Consider the following 20,989-nt stretch of genomic DNA (forward strand, 5'->3'; position numbering starts at 1 on the left):
AACGACCACCTCCAAACATCTGTTACCGTGTTACAAGGAGTTTACAACTGTCATGCTCCCTCGCAAATCGTCCTCGCGGGAGTATCAAGCGTTATGCCACGCGGGACTATAAAGATGTAACAAAAGATTAGAAGTACCGCTTAGTGTATGCTATGTTCAATCAATCCTTTTACAAGCATTTGTCCCACGCGTAGGTAGGTAGGCAGATGGGGGGGTTAGAGTTGGATGGAGGTTTCAAACATTTTTTGAGTCGATGGAATTGTTTACATAGCGAATTACAATAATGATGTTTGGCGAGTGCTAACTGTACAGAATACATTACCATCACAAATGATCCGTAAACCACAAGTCGCAGGATTTAAATGGAAGGGGTAGTACTAACAGATAGGATATGGATGGAGAATGTTGCACGTTAGAGTAATCTTTCTTTGTAATAGTTCAATAATTGTCCGAAATATTTTGTAAGTATTGTTAGGATAGTCGTATTTTTTTTTTCTAAAACATTGCAGGATGATGTTTAATAATTTGAAATATTGTTCACACAAAATTGACAACAACAGTCTTCCAGATGGCAATGTTCGCCTATTGCTCATAATCGCAAGTTAATTCTGTCAATTTAGAAGTTTTGTAAGATGATTCTATTGGTTAGCCTATTTCAGGCCTATAAAATTGTACTGCTAGGTGATCACACTTATGACGACGTCCAGCATTTCTGCTATCGATGGCCAAACCTGGGAAAATAGATTATTTTTCGACTCCAAATAACGTCGTGTAAAACAGACGAAAACCTCTTATAGTTTCGGAGAATACTTTAAACAATTTGTGGTAGGACCATGGAAGAAAAGCTCTAATGGTGAGTTCTTGAAGTTGTTCAATTAACTCACTATAGCACAAGAACATAGACTTGCTAACCGTCAGTGAAGTGGACGACCCTGCTCGTAAAGTCTTTTTACATTTATAGGTAGGTAGTTAGAGGAAACGTGGACAATCATTCAGTCGAAACTGGATGAATTTCGGGGTTCTTTTTACGGGATTTGCGAGGATTACTAATAGAAATTTCCCACCACAATTTGCGTGTGACATTTAGCTAGCTATTTGCACTATGAATTAGTCTTGGTCCCATTTGTGGGCAACATAAAAGTTCACATTGCAATTCTATTTAACATGCGCTAAAGTTTTGCACTAGAAATTGAGTAAGTTTTGGCACGATCACCAAATTAGCTGGTCCCCAAGTTACCTTTACGCGTTCACTACTCTATGAGAAAAAGTTCGTCCGATTGTGGACGTTCCAACAAACCCTTCGACATTTTGGATCTGCTTCAAAGCTTCAAACGTGCCCACATTCCTCGGCCAGTTTGCGTGTGCATTCGCGGTAACGAAGGATCCTCTCCGAATAAACGAAGCCCAATTGGGGCTAAACGTTGTTTCGACCTCCATCTTTCTGTGCAGTATAATTACACCCGAGGAGCCAATAATTCACTACTAACTATTCCTGCTAGCTACACCCGTTGGTTTTGCACCGCCTGCGCCTGCATACTTGGCCACCGTACACGCCGGACAGAGTGCCTTCGAAAACCCAGCTGCCCACCAGCCAGCCAGCCAGTCCATGTACCAGCTGCCCACCAGCCGTTCGACCTAATCGCGCGAGATGATTATGATATTTTAGGCATCGAGGCATCGATGTTCGATCACTTCGATTCGCTTAGTGCAAACACGGTTCGCGATGTTTGGGTAGGAAGAAACATGCAATAAACTACTGCTCCTCCTTGTGGCTCACTTGCTAACACTGGTGGCACCAGTTGCCGTGTTCCACACCGTTAAGAAAAAAAAAATAAATAAATGAGAAATATATCGCGCTCATCCCACTCCAACAGCACCAGAGCTGGTGAAACGTGAAAAGATGCCACATGGAATCAAATGCTTACGAGGCTAGCAAGCCGTAAAGCGATGCAGGGAAAGCAAAAAGCAATGGATGGATAATGTTGGCGATCGTTTGGTGAAGCGGCGGTGATACGGACGGACGGCAGAGGAAAACGAAACGAGTCAAAACATCACAACAGACAAATTATTAGTTAAAAATCATTTAGCTCTCAATTTAGCTGATTCGGTTTTTTGTTGGCTACTGGAATTTAAATCGAACGATGAATTTCTTCTCTCGCCCAGCTGGTGGTGCGCGGGACCAACGCGACCTAAACCGCGAGCTGACCATAGCTGACGGACCACATCGCCCGTAACGTCTCATTACTGCAATCGATGAGGTTTTGTGAGTTTGTGAGTCGTTGATTGCCTCCAGTTGCCAATCCCATGGCTAACGGACCCTGGCGGTGGCCTGTCCTATGCTGCTAGCGGCTGTAAGCAGGAGCCTTCACAACACGATCTCAACCCGATCTCCCCGCACTGAGTATAGCGAGGAGGTTGAGTTTTCTCCGCGTTGGTCTGTCTCGAAGTGAACTTAACCCTTAGAGGATCGTAACGTATGGGGATCTCTGTGTGGGCAGGACAACCATCATCGGGTCCGATCGATCCTCACCTATCGACCACGCTCGTAGAGGGTGAAGTTTTATGTGGTGTGCTTATTAGAAAGTATTACCAATGGAATTTTAATTTATAAAAGCGCTAGAAAATTGACTCTAATTTCTCAATCGACGTCGACCCGGGACCTTCCTGTCCTGTTGGTTTGTTTCTGTTTTCTCTCTTATCCCACACGCTTATGATCGATCGCAGGGCTGACCAAACCGAAGCAGGAGCAGTAGCAATTTATGAAATGTTTTCTTGTGTCGTTATTGATTTCCCTACATCAGCCACCTTCCATTACCCAGCGCACACTGCTCCTTGGCGAATGATTGCGATGGGAATCAATTTCTTTCGCGATCTCCATTGAGCGTCGGTGGTGGCCGTCGAGTATGCGAAAGGAACTGTAGCTTTATTCTCGCTGCTGGCAGCCAACTCTTACCCTGCTGGACATTCCGGTGTTGGAGACTAGGAGCTTTTTTTTCTTCCCGCTTTTTTATAGTTGCAAACCATTTTGTAGATCTGCAATTTAATTTGTTTTTTCTTTCTTACAGCTCGATTATCTCGTCCAGCTTCACCCAGGTGATGGGGAAAATGGATAAAGAGCTCTGCGCTCGGTTGCCAATGTTGCTCCTGCTGGCTGGAGGATGTGGCTAACGGTAGTAACGGTCCGGGTCGGGACGATGGTGATCGATGTCTAGATTTGGATTATCATACTTTCTGATTTACGCTCCATTTTTGTTCGATTCAATTTACGCAGCGTGTCGATGTACACAGCATGCCAGCCAATTACCGGACCCAATTACCGGAGGGCTTTGTTTGTGCATTTTGTGCTAATAGCTTAATAGGGTTTAGAGAGATTGCAACACAAACATTACAAATTGATTTCACTCGTTCACTGCTGCACATGATTCATCCTTGAGTAAGTCACGTCTATTTTTATTTGTGTGTGCCATTTAATGCGCTGAAATGGGTCCTAAAGTTTGGTTGGTAAATGTAGAAATGGAATGTTAATTGTTCATCTTGATCGTAGTGTGGTGCTTTTTTATCATTCATCAATCTGCTTTTTAGAAGGAAACTCTGCATGACGGAACGCTGTGCAACACAATGTTTAGATGACGAGAACAGTAAGATCATCGGTTAGGTGAGTAGATGAAATTTGAATCTTGTTTCAGGTTAGCCAGTTTTAAGAAAACGAAAGGACATTTCGTACGATAGGGCACTTAAGCATAAATTCTTGTTTATCCTTGCTCATAACCATTGCACAAATAGCAAGCCCGTTTGAGGAGATAATTTTTTACTGGTTAAACAGTAAGTGCCTTAATTAAGTCAACAGATAAGGGCAAACACTGGTATATACATTGTGGGCCATTGTGGGCCAACCGTAATCGCATCAAATTAACCAAACAATTCCCAGAAATTCTCAAATAACGCATCAACTTTTCCACATAGACTAGCGTATGAATCGTGGGATTTTGTCGTTGCGCAAACCCAAGGAAACGAATGACAGTCACTTCTAATTGAGTAGAATTAACAAATCCTTTGTTCAGTCAAATTAATTCATTAAATCCAATGCCTACGATCAACACGGTACAAAACAAAACAAAAAAAAAACAACAACCAGCAAACAACCCTTAATGGAAACAAAACAAGCGCTGGATGGAAAACGCATCGTTACTGCTGGGAGGTTGAATGAGGATCAGATCAAATATCAGCTTTACGAGGCTAAGCACGGATGCTTAAATTTCATTCATTCATCCGGGCAGGCGATAAATAACCGGCATGCGACTTCCATACAGCATTCCGGAACTACGAAACATATTTGGCCGCGGTATGGTATGCAGATCGCAGAGCGATAAATTTGCCTAATGGGAAAATAATACGAATATGTTTCGTGCGCACGCATCCTCCGCGGCCGGGTATTAGTGCAAAACGCACACGATGGTTCACAAAGGGCTGTGTGGCTGTGTGCTTATTTCCGTCCCGTCCGATGATGAATCCGCGTTCTGGTCGAAGTCGCTTTTGGGCAGGCAGCACGCCGACCACAGAGGAAGTTGTATTTTGTGGAAGTACATGAGAATAAACTTTAGACGAGAGAGAGAAAAAAAAATCCTGCAAATCGCCCCGAAAGCCTATCGCACATTTTCGAACGTATTATACAGTGACATTGAATCCTTTATGATCGCTTTACATATGCCAACCTCCTTCATCATCACCACGATCATCATCCGCATCATCGCCGCTGGGGCTCATCCGGTAGAAGGAAAGATGTATTACTGAGGCAGGAACTAAGGTGGAGACGAATGGTGGAAGGTGTGCAAAACCGGGGGTTTTGTTTTGTGTTCTCGAAAGATTTACACCATCCATTGTCTTGGTAATATCATACTCAATTGGGCCAACGTTTTGTGGTTCCCTAATTCTCGGCACACTTGGCGTGCAAACAATGGTTATGTGAAGTAATTGGTCGTGAAGAGCCTGCCATAGGGGATGAAAATGGGTAATTTTGTGGCAAAAAAGTAAGTATAAAATTTTACACCAATGCCACCAAAGCCACCAATAATACAACAATGTGCTATGTTTTGCCACGTGGAGCTTATTTATCGTTGAAGTTATGAATTCCTTGAGATATTAAAGACCTTCTACATGTTTGTTTAATGTAGCCCCAAATGGTATTAGAACAACTAAGAAAAAGTTCCATTATTCAGTTTTAGAGCAAAATCGTTAATACCTAATAAATAATAATTAAATTCTGTCCAAATGCACCAACAACTAAGGCTTATTTCCAACCGTGCCAAAGGATGCAATTATATCTAAAGGTTTTATCGCGCGGATATTCGCATAAAATAAGGCATCGGAAAGTGCAGCATATCTGCTAGGTTTTGCACAAAAAAGGGGGAAAAAACACTCACGAACGCTAACACGCCACATTAGCTCATTTATGGTAACCATACCGTAAATGAATTAGGCACCGTTGAAGTGCTCTCGAGTGTCATTTCAATTTAAATGAGGCTAACACACAAAGCCCCAACTGAGATATTTTTTTGTTGTTGTTGCGGTTAATAGACGCAGCATATGCTTTGTGACAATTGTGTGAACACACACACACGCACACATAGAAAAGGAAAAAGAAAATCACATTCATTTCTGCACGTTTCCTCGAAGCCTTCGTTCGAGACCCCGGCCAGGAACGCTGTCAGGTTACGTTCCGGGCGGATATGTTTTGCAATGCGCGACAGGGAACGCACAATGCGAACGGCTTTTGTAAAACAAAAGCATTCAACACACCCGCGGGTTAATCCGTAATCAACAGGACTTTATTAACCCTTATTAATTTCCGCTCCATTGTGCTATGCGATATGTTTTTGTGACGTGTTTGGCTGTGCGTATATCCCGTTTGCGGGTTGATGATTCGATGCCATTCGCTTTGGTAGCTTGCTGGTGTTTTATCGTCGTGTCTTAATTCTTTACCACGCAGTTGATTACGGTAGATGGGGATGAAATTGAAGGTTGGTTGTGCATTTCCTTGGCCGTGGTTCGGAAATGATCATTATGTTTGCTGAGCTAGCGATTGTTTTTGCTATCTGTTGTGTAAAATATGCTAAAATTTCGTAAATTATTATTTCAAAGCTCAATATCGAATATATGCTGAAATATGAATTTATTAATTTGAATGATTGTAATTATATCTCCTGTTTAGGTTGCACCTCATCGTTCAAAATTGTTCTTATCTAAATCTCGAACACATAGAAGAGTATCCAAGTATAATACTTGGAGTATAATACTTGGCAATGATGATGTCCACCACTAACTCCTGCAATGGATTGAGATACTCAATGTTTATATTTTTATTGCTTAATATTAAATTTCTACCCGTTAAAATTATGTAATGTTGGAACATTGTACGTTACTCAAATATAAATGTTCAACTGTATACTCTATGGCTACATGTGATTTTAATGCATGCATGCAGACAAGCCTAGAGTTAAACTTAAACCTTGTATAACATTAGACCGAAGTTGCCTGCATGCTGATGAAAATGTCTCGAAATAGAAATAAATCTTATTATTTACTAGTTAAACCTTGAAGACCACGTTCAAGATTTCACAGATAGTAGTTGGGAATTTTTAGGACTTTTATGAATTAAACTTAAAAGAAAGTAGATTTGTCTTATCTGCCGCTTTTTCCTTGGATGATAATAGTGATCATGCTCATATCATATCTGTGCATTGGATGGAGATGCCACGAAGTTAACGCTAAGGTAATTAAAAACCTGTAATTAAATCTTCATATGTTATTGATGTCAATTCTCAGTCTTCCATTGGTCAATGGCACAAGTCCCTGAACGGTTGACTTTTTCATGGCTTTGTTCTGAGCAACTTCTGAAATTTCTACATGGTGCCACTACTAGCTATGATTCGTTTCCGCACTCAACCTCAAATATAAAGTTCCAGCAACTCGTTTCGTGAGATTTTGGTCGTTAGAAAGGATATTTCGTTTGAAAATATCGTTGAAAGGGGTATTCATAACGAGGAAGCTGGCTGTACCTTTTCATGCGAACAGTCGTTGATTCATTGCGACATTGATACGCTTTCAGTGCCCTTTTATTTCGTAAATAACATTCAATGCAAAGCAAACCAAAAAGCTACAATTCCAAACCATTGCAAACAATACACATAACATCAGCAATACACCGTCTCAGTTCGGTACGCAATGGTTTGATAAATGAAATGTTCCATCATTACATCCATGTTTGGTTAAATTGTGCTGTTGAACCGTCACCAATTATCTCGGGCACAAAATTTCGCCAGATCTGCCAGACAAAACGAATTAAGCACGTGTAAAGATAACCCTTCTCCCGTTTTCCTGTCGTTGGCCACACGGCCCAAACCGGTTAACCTCATGAACATCTCAAGGGCCGTACCATTTCACTTGTACCAACTCCACCGGGGCAGTACCAATCCGATGGCTTAATTGAGATATTCCACCATTAATTATCGAAACAAATGATTTCACGCAGTGGCGAGCGGACCCGCAGTTCGATCGGGTTTGGCCACTGTTACCTACTTATTAGCCGACAAGTACCGTGAAATACCCACCGGTCGACGATCGAGTGTTGTTGCATGTTGTAATGCTAAGCAAATCTGTGGGCTTTCCCGGCAACAGTCCTTTATCTCTGTTGTTTTCTCTTTTGCGCTGGAATCGATACTAGGCTATTCACATCCACCCAGTTGAGGTTACGATCAGGATCAGGGTTTGTTTTGTTTTTGCCACCGGGATATTTATTTGAGTGCATTCGTTCTCCCTAATTTACCCCCATTTCGGACACTCGCTTTACGTGCGTTAAGATTATTTATGCGTTGCGGAGTGTTACCTCCGGCCGAGTGGCACCGTCGTAGCCCTGGATTCCTGAGCCGGCGCCGGCGGTGGCAACGTGGGCGGACATGTTCCTGGAGGGTAACATCATAATCGATGGCGATCGTGCCACCAGGCACACCGATCGCACACAAAACATTGCACCGCAGGGATATTACACTCCATCCGCTTCTGTCTCACTGAAGTTTTTACTGTGCTGTTTTGGGAATTGGCGATGGTTGGAGATCCTAAAAAAATGTTGTTCACAATCCCAGATACCCAGATGGGTGCGAAACGATGGGAAAGGATCTAGGTCGTGATATTTATACCAAGTTTTGGCACGTACCGAATGATTAACGACATCTCGGTTCCCGCAACTTCCCTGGCTTCTCTTCGGCAAAACTGACATCATTCGAACTTCAAAGGAATTTGCAAAATCTTTGTCTTAGAAATGCAACACCGCATTCGAAAACGGTCCATACCCTGTTCTGCCCTTACCGAGTTGCTAGGAGCCCGTTTACAAAATATGACCACTCTGCCGCTACGCTAACTTTGTGGTTTGGTTGTAGCCTTTAATTATCTGCAGCAAGTTGCAACAGTATACCGCCTCGGATATCGCATCGCGGTATCCAGGCAGGCTTAGCCAAATCCGAAACGCGAATGGGTGTTAATAAGGGCTATAAAAGTGCAGTAAATTATACGGTTGCCGTAAAACGAGAAGTTATTCTTGAGTATTATACTTTTGCGGCTGCCGGTATTTTCTTTACGCTTGTTTTTTTTTTGTTTTTGTTTTCCCCATGATGCCTCTTGTGATTCCTGTCGCGGTGTGGCTTTTGTGGAATCGTTTCGCAAAGGGTTTTTTTCCCCGGCGTTGGCGAATTGTTTAGTACCATTTAACCGCGACGCTCAGCCAGTAAAAGTGTACTAAAATCAGGCACTTTCGGGGGCATTCCATTTGGGCTTTGTACGGGTTCCGGATACTGATGGAATGTGGTGCCAGGCGAACGAAAATTTGTTATTCGTTTAAGTATCATATTTAACATGACATTTTTACGACGTTTCCCACCTGGTACATGAATCCCCCGGAGGCTTCTGTTGAGGTTTGGGCAAGAAATATGAGCAACATTCTTGGGTCCGCAATGTTTGTGGTAGATTTAATTGGGAATTCTTCCGGAAGTTCATGAGGATGGTCAAAGAGCACGGCAATTAATTTACTTCATTTCACCTTCACCTTCAAAAGATGTCTTAGTGTGAGTTGTTGTATGTGCTACCTTGAAGATATGTTTAAATATTTGTATTGTTTTATTGTAACTATTTCAGCGGTCATACGATAGGGTGTGAATATTTAAAACAGAACCTTCAAAAGAAACGAAAAAAAAACCTCAATCCCAGTCATGTCACCAGGTTATTTGGACCGGAAACATTTGACAGATAATCTCGGCAACCCAGACACTCTCGGTGTACGGGGTGTACTTTAGCCCTCCGGTTTCGTCGGTTTGCCATTCAATCCATCGCAACGCTAGCCGATGAGCCTAAAAGCGTGTTAACGTGTTAAGGCGAAACCAAAACAATCCTCCGTCTGTGTGTGTGTGTGAGTGCATGGACCATTGGAAGGCTGCATTCATCGGAAAGCCTACATTACCATAAGACGGGTAAGGCTGTCTGAACGCAAGAAAACATTTTTCCTTCCTCAAAAAGCTGACCAGAGCAGAGTGTCGTGTCTGCTAGTGGATGGAAAAAGTTCTTCTTCCGTGTGCATCGCTCTGTATCCATTACCGGAGCGCATACCGGACGTAGCATGCATTTCGGTGCTAGAGGCTGATCCAGATTCCGAAACCTACCCATTCGGAACCCTGGAAGGCGAGGGTTCGGGGGCCTAAGCCACAAAAATCACTCTATTAAAAACATATATGACAAAGCAAAGGTGCTACTTTGAGCCGGATTATCTCTTAAGCAGTAAAATATCCCAATGGTTTGTTATTTTGGATCTGCGGTTGTTTTTTTTTTTGTCTCCTTCCTAACCAGCCTCCAATGCACACAGTCGCTCTGGGTACGCATCGACAATATCTGTGACCGTAAGTTCATCCAGAAGTTTATAAATCTGTTAAAATATTTCAAACATTCGGAAAAGGCAAAAGGAAAGCAACACTGCTTCACCCTCATCACACAGTCAATATGGGGATTGCTGCTGGTCGCCTGACCGTTGTGTTGACAAAGTTGCGGTACATCCCGGTTCCGTCTGCAGCATTAGAACGATGCCTAGTTCTGTTGACCAATCAGCAATGGTACACAAATGAAAAAAAAAAAACGGAGAACATACGCACTTCCCGATCAGTAACGATTGGAAAAACCTTACGCTCTTCGACTGTTTTGCTATTTCTGGATCATTATCCGACTAATAGCCGATGGCATCAATAGCCCCAGCCGAAGGTTTTCACAATGGAATGCCTAGCTGCAGCTGCATTGCAGGAAGCTTCCATAGTTTGAAGCAAGCAACGGCAGCCAGGACTTGCGCTTGTGGACAGGTCAATCATTTCGCTCCGGAGATCCATTTTGGAAAGGATCGTTGCGAACCGGGCGTTGTGGCTGGCAAACCGTAACGGCAAATGGGATAAACTCCGACCAAACCAAACAAACAAAAGGTGGCAGGAAGATGAGAAAAATAAGTTTGAAATCGTGTGATATGAATAGTTAGCAATGAGAGCGTGGTTAATTAAATACTATTCGCGGTAATGTTACTCAATTTATTTAGCCAACGTAAGCGTATTGTTCAATTATACAATGGCAGAACCAATGATTTAACGAATATTGCGTCCTATTTTCAATGTGCACAGCACATTAATAACCTGGGAAGATATAATCTTGCCAAGATTTGCGTTTAACATAAGGTCGCTTTGGTTCATCTGTTTAACTATAATTATATTATATTTCTCTGGTTGTCTCATTGTATAAATATTTGGTGAAGGTCATATTCAAGTGATGTTATTTCGGAATTAAGTTAGATAAGTTTAATTTAATTTATCGCCTTTATTTCTTCCACCAACAGAAAAATTACTCACAAATGAATTGTTTGTTCATCTTGCTGAATCGTACCCAATGTTCCGAAGCCATCGATCGACTGTGTCTAGCAACAATTGTTCTGAAATCTGTTGTGAGCTTATGGCGTGTGCTCTGCGTGGTGAATGGTGCAAAAATCCCGTGCCCCGGACCGGACGCGTGAGTTACGATGCGAAAGCAAAGCACCCAAAACCTATGGCGATAACACCACCGGTAACCGATTCCATACGTCATCCTAATGATGGCCATCAATATCAGTTTATCATTCTGTCAAATTAACCTTCCGGAGTGCCGCCTCGAAGTGCCGGTTCGAGCATCTGTTACGCCGCACGGTAAAACTTCCCCCAAATGAATGCTGCTCCATGTGTTCGGGGCAGCGATTGTTTCGGTACGTTGTGGGGCTCATGTGTCTAGTGGCCGGGGCCCGAAAAAGCTGCGGAGCGTTTCATTTCGTGCCGGACCTGTGAAACTGACCGCGGGTGTAAACGGTGTGTGTCGGTAAAACTTTAAAGAAATTATACGTAGGAGCTTGGCTGAACTTTTACGTACGAGAGGCGCTCGGAGCCAACCGGTCAGAATGAGCCACACCGGGACACACTGGGAACAAAAACTAATTACCATTGGCCACCGGGGTCAAATAATCATCATAAGTTATGCATTAGCTGTAGCGTATATGTGTAGAGATCGAGCTAGCATCGCAATACGAACCAAGAACAAGGGAACGCAATGGAACGTGTACACGGGCTCATTTTCATCCCATTCGGTAGTTGGGCGAATCACTCACAGCTCCCGCCTTAACAATTGCATCCTACTGCGAGCCTTGTGAGCAACGTTGGCGAGGCAACGAAATCCGTCTGAGGAAAAAGAGCATACGCCAGGGATTCCAGTGTTCGAGGAGTTTCGTTGCTTCATTTTCTTTGCATTTTTTGCCACCCTGGAACGGATCCTTAGATCTCACTCAAGGCTCCCCCATGCAGCATGCGGTTCGAAATGAAGTTGTTCAGAATTCAAAACCGTGGCGCAATTAACCAAACCGTGTGCAGCCGGATAAGCTTACGTGCGGTTGACTGTAGTATAGCCACGCTATGCCTTCCAGTGTTTATTATTTTAAAACTACCCACCAGAAAGAAACTTCTTGACGGATGCCCGGCCCGGTCTCGATGATTCATTATTTATTAATACATCACAGTTGCTGGGATGTTTTTTTTGTCTTTTTGAACACTAAAATACCCTTTGCTGGGAAGGTTTTTTTGTCATTTCAAACTACATTCATTGCCCTGCAGCATTACACCTTAAAAACTCCGTTTCACGCCGAGCCACCTTCTTATGCTGCCGAGCGCGATCGCGTGGTTTATGTTTTGTGTGATGTCATTTGCAAGCTAATATTGTGCTTTTGTCTTAATCAAACTCATTGTGGTATGATTAGCCGTTCGCTGTGCATCGAGAATGCGGTTGTAGTTCATTGAGGAATTGGAATGATTTTATTAAACTTGGCTGCCTCACCGAACTGTGCTAGGGAGGAAGGCGTTTATGCCGAAAGGTGCCTGGTAAAAGGACCCTCGTACCGGTAGTGGCCGAAATGATTAATGGACGGTCGTCAGTGGGATGAATGAATGAAGGTGGAAATATTTATCGTTATTTGTCAAACGGACGGATGGTTGCGGGAGCCGCAATGTGCCCACAAAAAAAGAAAATGTATCATACAACCTGTTTCCTGCACAAAAACAAAACAAAAACTCCTTTCGTTCCCAGTTTGGTTGTTCGTTGCTGCTGCTTCTCTTTATTAATGTTTTACGGTATATGCGGTCGTTTCTTTTATGTCGCCACTTTTGCACCGACATTTAGTGCTAAGCGCGAGCTCATCATAATTAAGGTTTGGTGGAGAAGCTAGACAAACTGTCGCATTAACACAGGATGGTTTTAAGTGAACCCATGTGTGAAGTGTTCCTCATTGCTTTCTTCCCAGTCGGTCATATCTCGGCCATACCACATAACCTGCAGCAATTAGTTTAGACATGATGGTTTTCCTCAGCTAGTGCATCTTTTATGAGGTGCATTGAAGTTCATTCGATTAGCTACGCCTTTCTTCTCACAAATTCCATGACGAATTAGGCAGTCAAAATGTAGACCCCGGGTGCATCCTTGCCACGATCGTTTGTACGATCATGAGTTACCTGTGGAGTTCGACTTCCGGCGAAAGGTCTATGACTAGGTGGGAAATTTAGACGATCATGCGCAATGCCTTGTGCTGGATTGTTTAGATACATTTTTACCTTTGTCCTGTGCATATCGAGGGACAGTTTTGTTAGTTCTATTCTTCTCTATAGCGACAGGTGTTGTTTATGTTACTTAATGATCGCACTTCGTACACACGTCAATCATTTTGTTTATGTGCTTTTTTAAACAGACCAAGTCAGCGGTCTCGGTTGGATACGTTCAAGGGTGTTTGTTCGCACAATCCACAATATCATTGTTTGTAGGAAATGTCCCTATCGCTTCTTGAGAAAATATAGCAACGATTGACAATTAAAGCAAGTCTCTGTTGAGTGCTACTCTATTGTTTATTTTTGTTTAACTATTTGAAGTTAATATGTATAGTGTATGTGTTTTAAGATGATATGAAGTGAGATATATTGATTCCAAACTAACTGCTAATATTTGGCCAATGCCACACGGGATAGCTTTGATTTAAAAAGAAGAAAAGTTTCAAAATTGTCCTTAAATACATCCAGAAACTGATAATCTTTTTATATGGTAGCTCTTATTTTAATTTTAAAGATTCTAGTTGGAGATATTTTGCAGCCAAATGAATTTAACGCATACTGTAGATAATAAGAAACAAACAGGAGCGATGCCACAATTCCTACATGCAAAAGCTGGTGGATTTATATAAACTCTAGAGAACGCTAAGGTAGGTGCTTGTATAACAATATGGCCTTGTACTATATTTTGCTACAAAGAATATACAGCTTTTCGTCTAGCGACGCGTTTTTCTAACGATTTCAATATTAGATTCCCATTAGAACGTGAATGATGACTATTTAGAAGACTGCGTAACTGACAGAAGCTTAATATTTTATCATTTTAGAACGGATTTATTAAAATCTACCAACATCGTAATGGCACTATAAAAAGGAACAGGTTATTCGTATAACATTTATAAATAAGTCCTTACCTTAGTGCAGGTTCGAAAAGGATGACAAAAAAACGTAAATCAGCCCTATGTTCCAAGTCATCTGTTCTTGTCATCATCTTTACGAGCACCGAACGAATTTAACAAATAATACAATGTTTATCTGCTTCTCTCAGCTTTTGAATAACACGTTTCACTTATAAAGAACGCCTACGGTTTCACTAGAATGACGAATAATGATCAAATGTTAGTTCGAAAGCTAATTTTTCAATGCATTTTGCTGCAGAACATTGACAGCGTAATCTCTTTCACATTCACGCAGCGCCACCTAGAGCAACATTCAATGCCACATTCTCTGTGGCAGTGCGCGCGCGCTCTGCTGGCAAACTTTAGTACTAATGTTATGCTCACAAAAAATCGATGCGTAAATGCGAAACCACGCCCATTTATCATCATGTCGCCATTTTCGTTTCTCTGCGTTTCATCGCTTTTTCTCACCCCATTTTTCCGTTTTTCTGCGTCGTACCGTAATGGCCGACGTTTTCACTCGCTGCCACAATGTGACCTTCACACCTAGATATCAGTTGTAATATTGACACATGGTATTGTAATATTGTAATAGGATATTGACAATTTGATGCTGTTGTATAGCGAAACGAGCTAGACCAAACGTAGTGTGGGATTTTACAGCGCAAGCGACATAGCGGAGATGTTATGGTTATTCTTCGCATCCATAAGTTTCGGTCCCATTCGATTCTTACTATGTGGAATGAAGCATGGTAGAGTTATCAAAGTGTCTCGCAATTACCTGCTTTTACCTGTACAGAAGGAACCAAATCGCGAGCATTTCTCCTTGCACTTTCTCACGTAAATTAACGGCTCGTTAGCATGGCAGCAAACCGAGATGAAGAGCATCTCAGCGTGTGTCTTAACGACAATTAAAAATGATTGATTTAGTGTCACTTCAGCCGTAGCATTACAGTCACGAGCTCATCGTTACGTGAATGCCAACGATGGCACTTCATCGTCACAATCGTGGCTCTAATTATCGTCTTCTTTCGTAAGTCCCGAGGGTTATGCAGACGATGCCATTGCGATAAGAAATTATTAGTTAAATTAAGTCAACGCTGGAGAGGTTACTGGAACTAATTTGAAACCGATTTGAGAGTCGTTTCAAGATTAAAAATCGTTTTTTTGTGTGGTTTATTTGAGTTTGATTTTAGTAGAATTGCTCGTTTTCTCGTCAATAACAGAATTGATTATTTTAGCATTCTATTATTTCTAATATTTCTCTATATATTATATGTAAATAGAGATTACCTTCTAATATGCTATCGATAAAGTTCGAAGTTTTGTGTTAAAATAACTATTTCCCAAAGTGTATTGTATTACAATTTCATGTTATCCGGGTTTATGTATAACGTTGAAGGATAATTAATCCGAATAATAAAGAAAAGTCAAGTGCAAGTCAATAGTACAGCAAAACTTCGCTCGTCCGTCGGGCCACCAGCAGTAATTGAGCATCCGTATCGTTCTGAAGTAGGTTTACCAATTCCCTTGGGCACCCATCTTATTTCCTTCCAGTACGTTAAGCTACTCGTCCGTATGCCAGACATGTTCAAGGACCCTACTAAAGCTCCTTCAGGCATACGGTATGTGTAAGGACATGACCGAGAGTCCTCCAGAGTCGTGCAGTCGGGCTAAATTAAAACGTCAGCAGTCTTCCGTAGCTGGAAGTCAACGAGTAGGTTGCTACGTTCCCGTATTTCTTACTTCGGTCGAACGTTTCTTGTTGGTGCAGAAGCAACGAGCGGATATTACGTTATGGTTGCCGTGATGTTAAAATGTAACCTCAGCTAGGCGGAATGTATTGATTCAGAAGGAAGATATTACACTCAACTGAGGCATACACAGCAGCAATGCATCAATACTGCGTAATTTTGCAGCTAATAAAGAAGAAAAATGTATTTAAATTGCAACAATTAGCACACCCTAGTATTCAAATACAGATTGGATGAATTAATATTATAAATAACACTTTTTTCTATCCAAACAAAATTATCCGAAAATAGTACCAATACTAATTTAAAAATTATTAATGTATTATTAATTATTTATGTAAATTATTGGTACGAGAAAGACACGTTATCATACAATGACTTCACTTTTATGCAATTACTAAACCGTAGATATAACCAACCACAAGAACATAACCACAAGATTGAGTAAGCAATGACAGAAAGAAATTTAAAACCTAAATTTTTTTAACACTTCATGGAGCAAATTACAAAGCTAGATTGCTTGTGTTGAGCTCATTTCATTGTTTTTATTGTTTTTGGTACTTAATCACTGTTGTACAACAAGCCTTCGAGTATGGTATAAAATTGTATTCCACATAAACTAAAAATGTATTTCAATGCAATGACGATGACAGCAGATGATTATGGAACAATCGTTCAGCAACACATTTGGTACATTTTTTCTTTTTTGAAAGCTTTATTGAAATAAATAAATGTATTAGGATGGCTTGCAAACATTACCGTCCTAGACAAAAGCAAACCGAACCAAAACAAGCCTTAAAATAAAATTAAAGCTATTTTCAATATTAATTGATTGCAGATGTACAGAATTTTCTAAAGTTATCTAAAATTAAGTGTACAAAGCGCACTGTTGGTTAGAACAATCAATAAATTTCCAATGAAAATAATGGAGTTGCTGATGAAAATATCGATCAACAATCTGTTGGGATATTTCATCATTAATGAGCAAGAATTTGAGGAAATAGTTTCAACTGTAAAAAAATACTTCGATTTATTTTAAATTAACAGCAACGAAAGTTAGTGTAAGCGCTGTTGCTGCCCGGAAGTGTTTTAAATAGCAGTCGATAAGGAGTTCCGCTTCCTGCCAGCAACATGTGTCACGTGATTGTAAAATATCACTCAAAACCCTTCGATGCCTACGCAACTTACTAGCCGGTACAGGCGTGTCAACAAAAAAAAAGTCTAATTATACTAGGATGCTTAACGAACCCTTAGTGCCCGAAAACAGCGCGCCTGCCACCGCTTGAACTGTCCCGCGGGGAATTCCGCATCGTTCCGGGGCGTTGATCGAACATAAAAACCGAACGCTCGCAAACGAACGATTGCGAAGGATAATTTCGTTATCTAAACCATAACGATTCCCATTCCTGGAAATGGGTTGAAGGATATGTATGTTGCTGCAGCACCATCCCCGGCATGGCGCCCGGAGGACATTATGGTTCGAGTCGGTACAAGTAGCACCACCATCACCACTCGGCAGGAAACCATTTCCCCGACCGCCATCATCCAGTGTCGGGGTTGTGTCACGATCTGATTGAAAAAAAATCGCGTTACCAGACTCTGCGTAACGATTACCAACCCCACAACGCAGGGCAGCAACCCTCATCGTTCGTGGCGTCATCGCACGTCCCGGGGAACTGGGAAAGAAAATGGATCAAATTTATGTAATAGGAAACGCTACCGGAAAACGAATGTCAATTATCCAAGTCGTTTCTGCGCAACATGCCCCGCCCGTTGTCACGGCGCCGGGCCCTCTCGTCCGCGGGCATTCAAGCCGGCAGGGATTCAGGCTTTTGTTGGACCATAAATTGAATTACCGAATTCATACACCGAAATCAGTCTACCGGTGCTTATGGGACGCTTATCCGAGGGACTTGGCCGCTGCCGCTGTCAGTAAATCAGGGTGGAGGAGGTCAGGGTTAGATAAAGAGGACCGGACCCGGGCCCACGAATGGATAATGCACGACGAAACATGCCCGTACTCCGTCCTCCGTGACGCGTCTACTTTTACCGGCCCACTCGCTATCAATGTTGTGTGCTGCCATTGATATTTTCGTCCCACCCATTGATGGCTTCGTGTACACCCTACAACTGCGCACCCCACGTTGGTAGGTTTAGGTGTGATACGATTAGGAGCAAATGGTAGGAAACTTCCTGACATTGTTCGACCAGGAGACCTAGCAATATGGCAATATTGCGAATGAATTCGGTGCATGGATATTGCTTCACGAGTTCTTTATTTCTTCAGTCGGAAATGGTTTCCATTTACAAAATGAAGTCAGAGTGCCCTCATTCAAATGTTGAGCGCGTCAGGCCGGGTAGAAATGGCATTGTTCGATAACGGCCACCGTACACCCAGGATACGCAGCCCAGCACTACGCACGTGTGTGAGTGGATTGAATTGATTCCAAGGATTCGAAGAAATGCTTCCCAGCATGAAACCCGATCGAGACTGGCCTAACGTGACAAATGAAGTGCGATCAAATGGTCAACGATGGCTTTTTCTACCAATACCCGGAATCGAATCGTACAAGAAACCGCTCGTTCGCCAGTGTATCTTGAGTAGAAGCTCACAGGACACAACAAAAGATCGCTCTAGCCGTTCACGCTTCGTTTATCAACTCAATCTTTCCCTTACGGGATAATCCGCTCGGTGGTGTCTTATCGTTCAGTTTGCACCCACAGGCTCTCGGTGTGGAACAAACATTGCAGAAGAAAGGTAAGGAAAACCACAATATGGCACCTGAATGCTGTGAAGCGACACTCTAAAATATGAAAACAGAAACGCTTCGCTACCGAAACCGACAACGTTTCACCAACGGTTTCACCACGACAAAAACGCGTCCTTTATTCCCCATGTTCCCATTGTTCCCAGTCGGACCGCAAACGCATTCGCTGCCCAGCCCTGAGGCAGGCTCTGTGGCTTTGCAGTAGAGAACTTTAGACTTCCAAAAACCATTTGCCTTTTTTTTTTTTTGGGTGTGTGTCACTCGTACCGATATAATCATGTTACAACGTGCGCATTGTGCGTATGAAGAAAAGCTTCCATTTCTTTCACTACCTTTCGAATTGCTCAGGGCAATTCGTCTGATTGAATTAAGACCAATACTGCGTAAAGGTGTTCTGTGTGGTTCCGTGTGCTCGGTTGTACGGTTCGGTCGGGTAGTGACTTTGGGTAGGCCTACAAATTAACGCTAATGTCCTTACGTTTGCATGAAAGCATCCGAATAATGAGATAATGTTGCTGCCAACGTAAGTGTGACTCGGTGTTTTTAAATTCATCTTTATCAAGTGAGTATTAAAATGGAACGTAAAACCCTCTTAAATTCACGTTTTAAGATTTAAGATTTCTTGAAAGTTGCTTGATTATTTAGCCTACTGGATATTTGCTAATATTAACAAAAAATAACATCTTGTCGTTAAGTTTTGTTTATTTCTCAACTGATTCTATTCGATGGAAGTTCTGCTATTGTTTTTTGGGAGTTAGTTAAGTTTTTCCCTAATTTATCTGTTAAATTTGATTTTTAGTTAATTTTTTTTATTTGTCAATGTATGTAGTAATTCATGTAAGAATGATTGCAGATGTACTTCGGTTCTGCTTCAAACTGAACATGAGACCAACCGTGTCACTTGAACTCCAACAGCTTGCAAACGGGGTAAACGGAGATAACGGCATGTAATCTCTGAGAAAACCTTAGACTGTCTCTACACAGTTAGCGATTGTCGCAATTGCAACAGCGAACTGTCAAACTCTATTCAAAAAAAAAAAAAATGCGAGATGTCGCGATGTGACGACCCATGTATAGAGTTTGACAAAGTCGCAGTCGCAATTGCGACAATCGCTAACTGTGTAGAGACAGTCTTACAGTCAACGTCCCCGGGTTTTATAATATAAAAAATTCCAGTCGAATGTGGTCTTCGCCAATGCTAATTTTTAAATCGATCGTTAATTTTTTTTACATAAATTATAATAAATTTATTTAACAAGCAAATTCAACCTTTTAATAAATTGTTGAGCCACTCATCTTAAACCGTTTAATTATATTCAACTATATAATATTTCAAACCAGAATATTAAAAAAATCTTCAATTTCGTTACTAAAGGCCGCATTAAGCAACATCCAGCTTAAAAATCAATCAAAGATTATTATTAACAACAGATCAAGTTGTAGCAGCGCAAAATTCCTTACTATTGATTACAAATTACTAAAGAATGGACGGCATCGCAGGTCTAATAGCCTAATAAACCTGATGATAAATATTTATTAGTTGAAGAGTAAGCTAGATTAATTATGGATTAGATTATATTCATTGATTGAAGCTTGTGTAAATACGTTGAAGTTGTTATTCACTATTCATCACACATCAAATTCGTTTTATAAAATATTTTTATGGATTTTTGGAACTGGTTCATAACTTTTTTCCTTTTGCATTTTTACAAAATGTCACATACTCAATGTAAACATATAAAATCCATCACTGATAAATTTCACGAAAAGATGTTTTGCTATCGCGTGGAAATCTTTGCAAAATATCGCTCATTCCCTCAGCCATACAATGTATTCGCCAGCCCTCCAATTTCGATATTACGTCAATCAATCAATCAACCATCGCGAAAAACGGGCTTCACGTACCGAAGCAAAAAGGCCACGTCCTTCATTAGTATTCTACTTCAAACGTATCCATGCATGGTGTACTGATGCTCTTCCGTCCAACGCGTGCTCGTGACATGAAAGCATCCGCAATGGAGGATGGCTCCTGGAAAGAGATACACAGCCCAAGATAGTACGCGTTGGCGAATCGAGACTCGATAGACTCGCAAAGTGGCCCCCAGTGGCCAAACGGTGATTGCCATCCACCGAAGGGAATCGATTGTCCTATCAAGGATCAACGGTTCGGGTCGGTTGGACGATGGACGAAGCCCATCGTAAAGTGCCACACACAGCGTGATTGCGATCCGGCTCCGGTGCGGACGGGCTGAGCTCGTGGGTCAATATCGTGTATCGTGGTGGCTCAAGTGCGATAAAGTGTTTCCGTGCGATGAATAAAATATGTGTTTCCATCACTTCGGTTTTGTTTTCTTCGTAGCCGTACTTTAGGAGGGTGGACGGACCAG

Source organism: Anopheles marshallii, chromosome 2, assembly GCF_943734725.1.
Source record: "Anopheles marshallii chromosome 2, idAnoMarsDA_429_01, whole genome shotgun sequence".
Classification (NCBI taxonomy): Eukaryota; Metazoa; Arthropoda; class Insecta; order Diptera; family Culicidae; genus Anopheles; species Anopheles marshallii.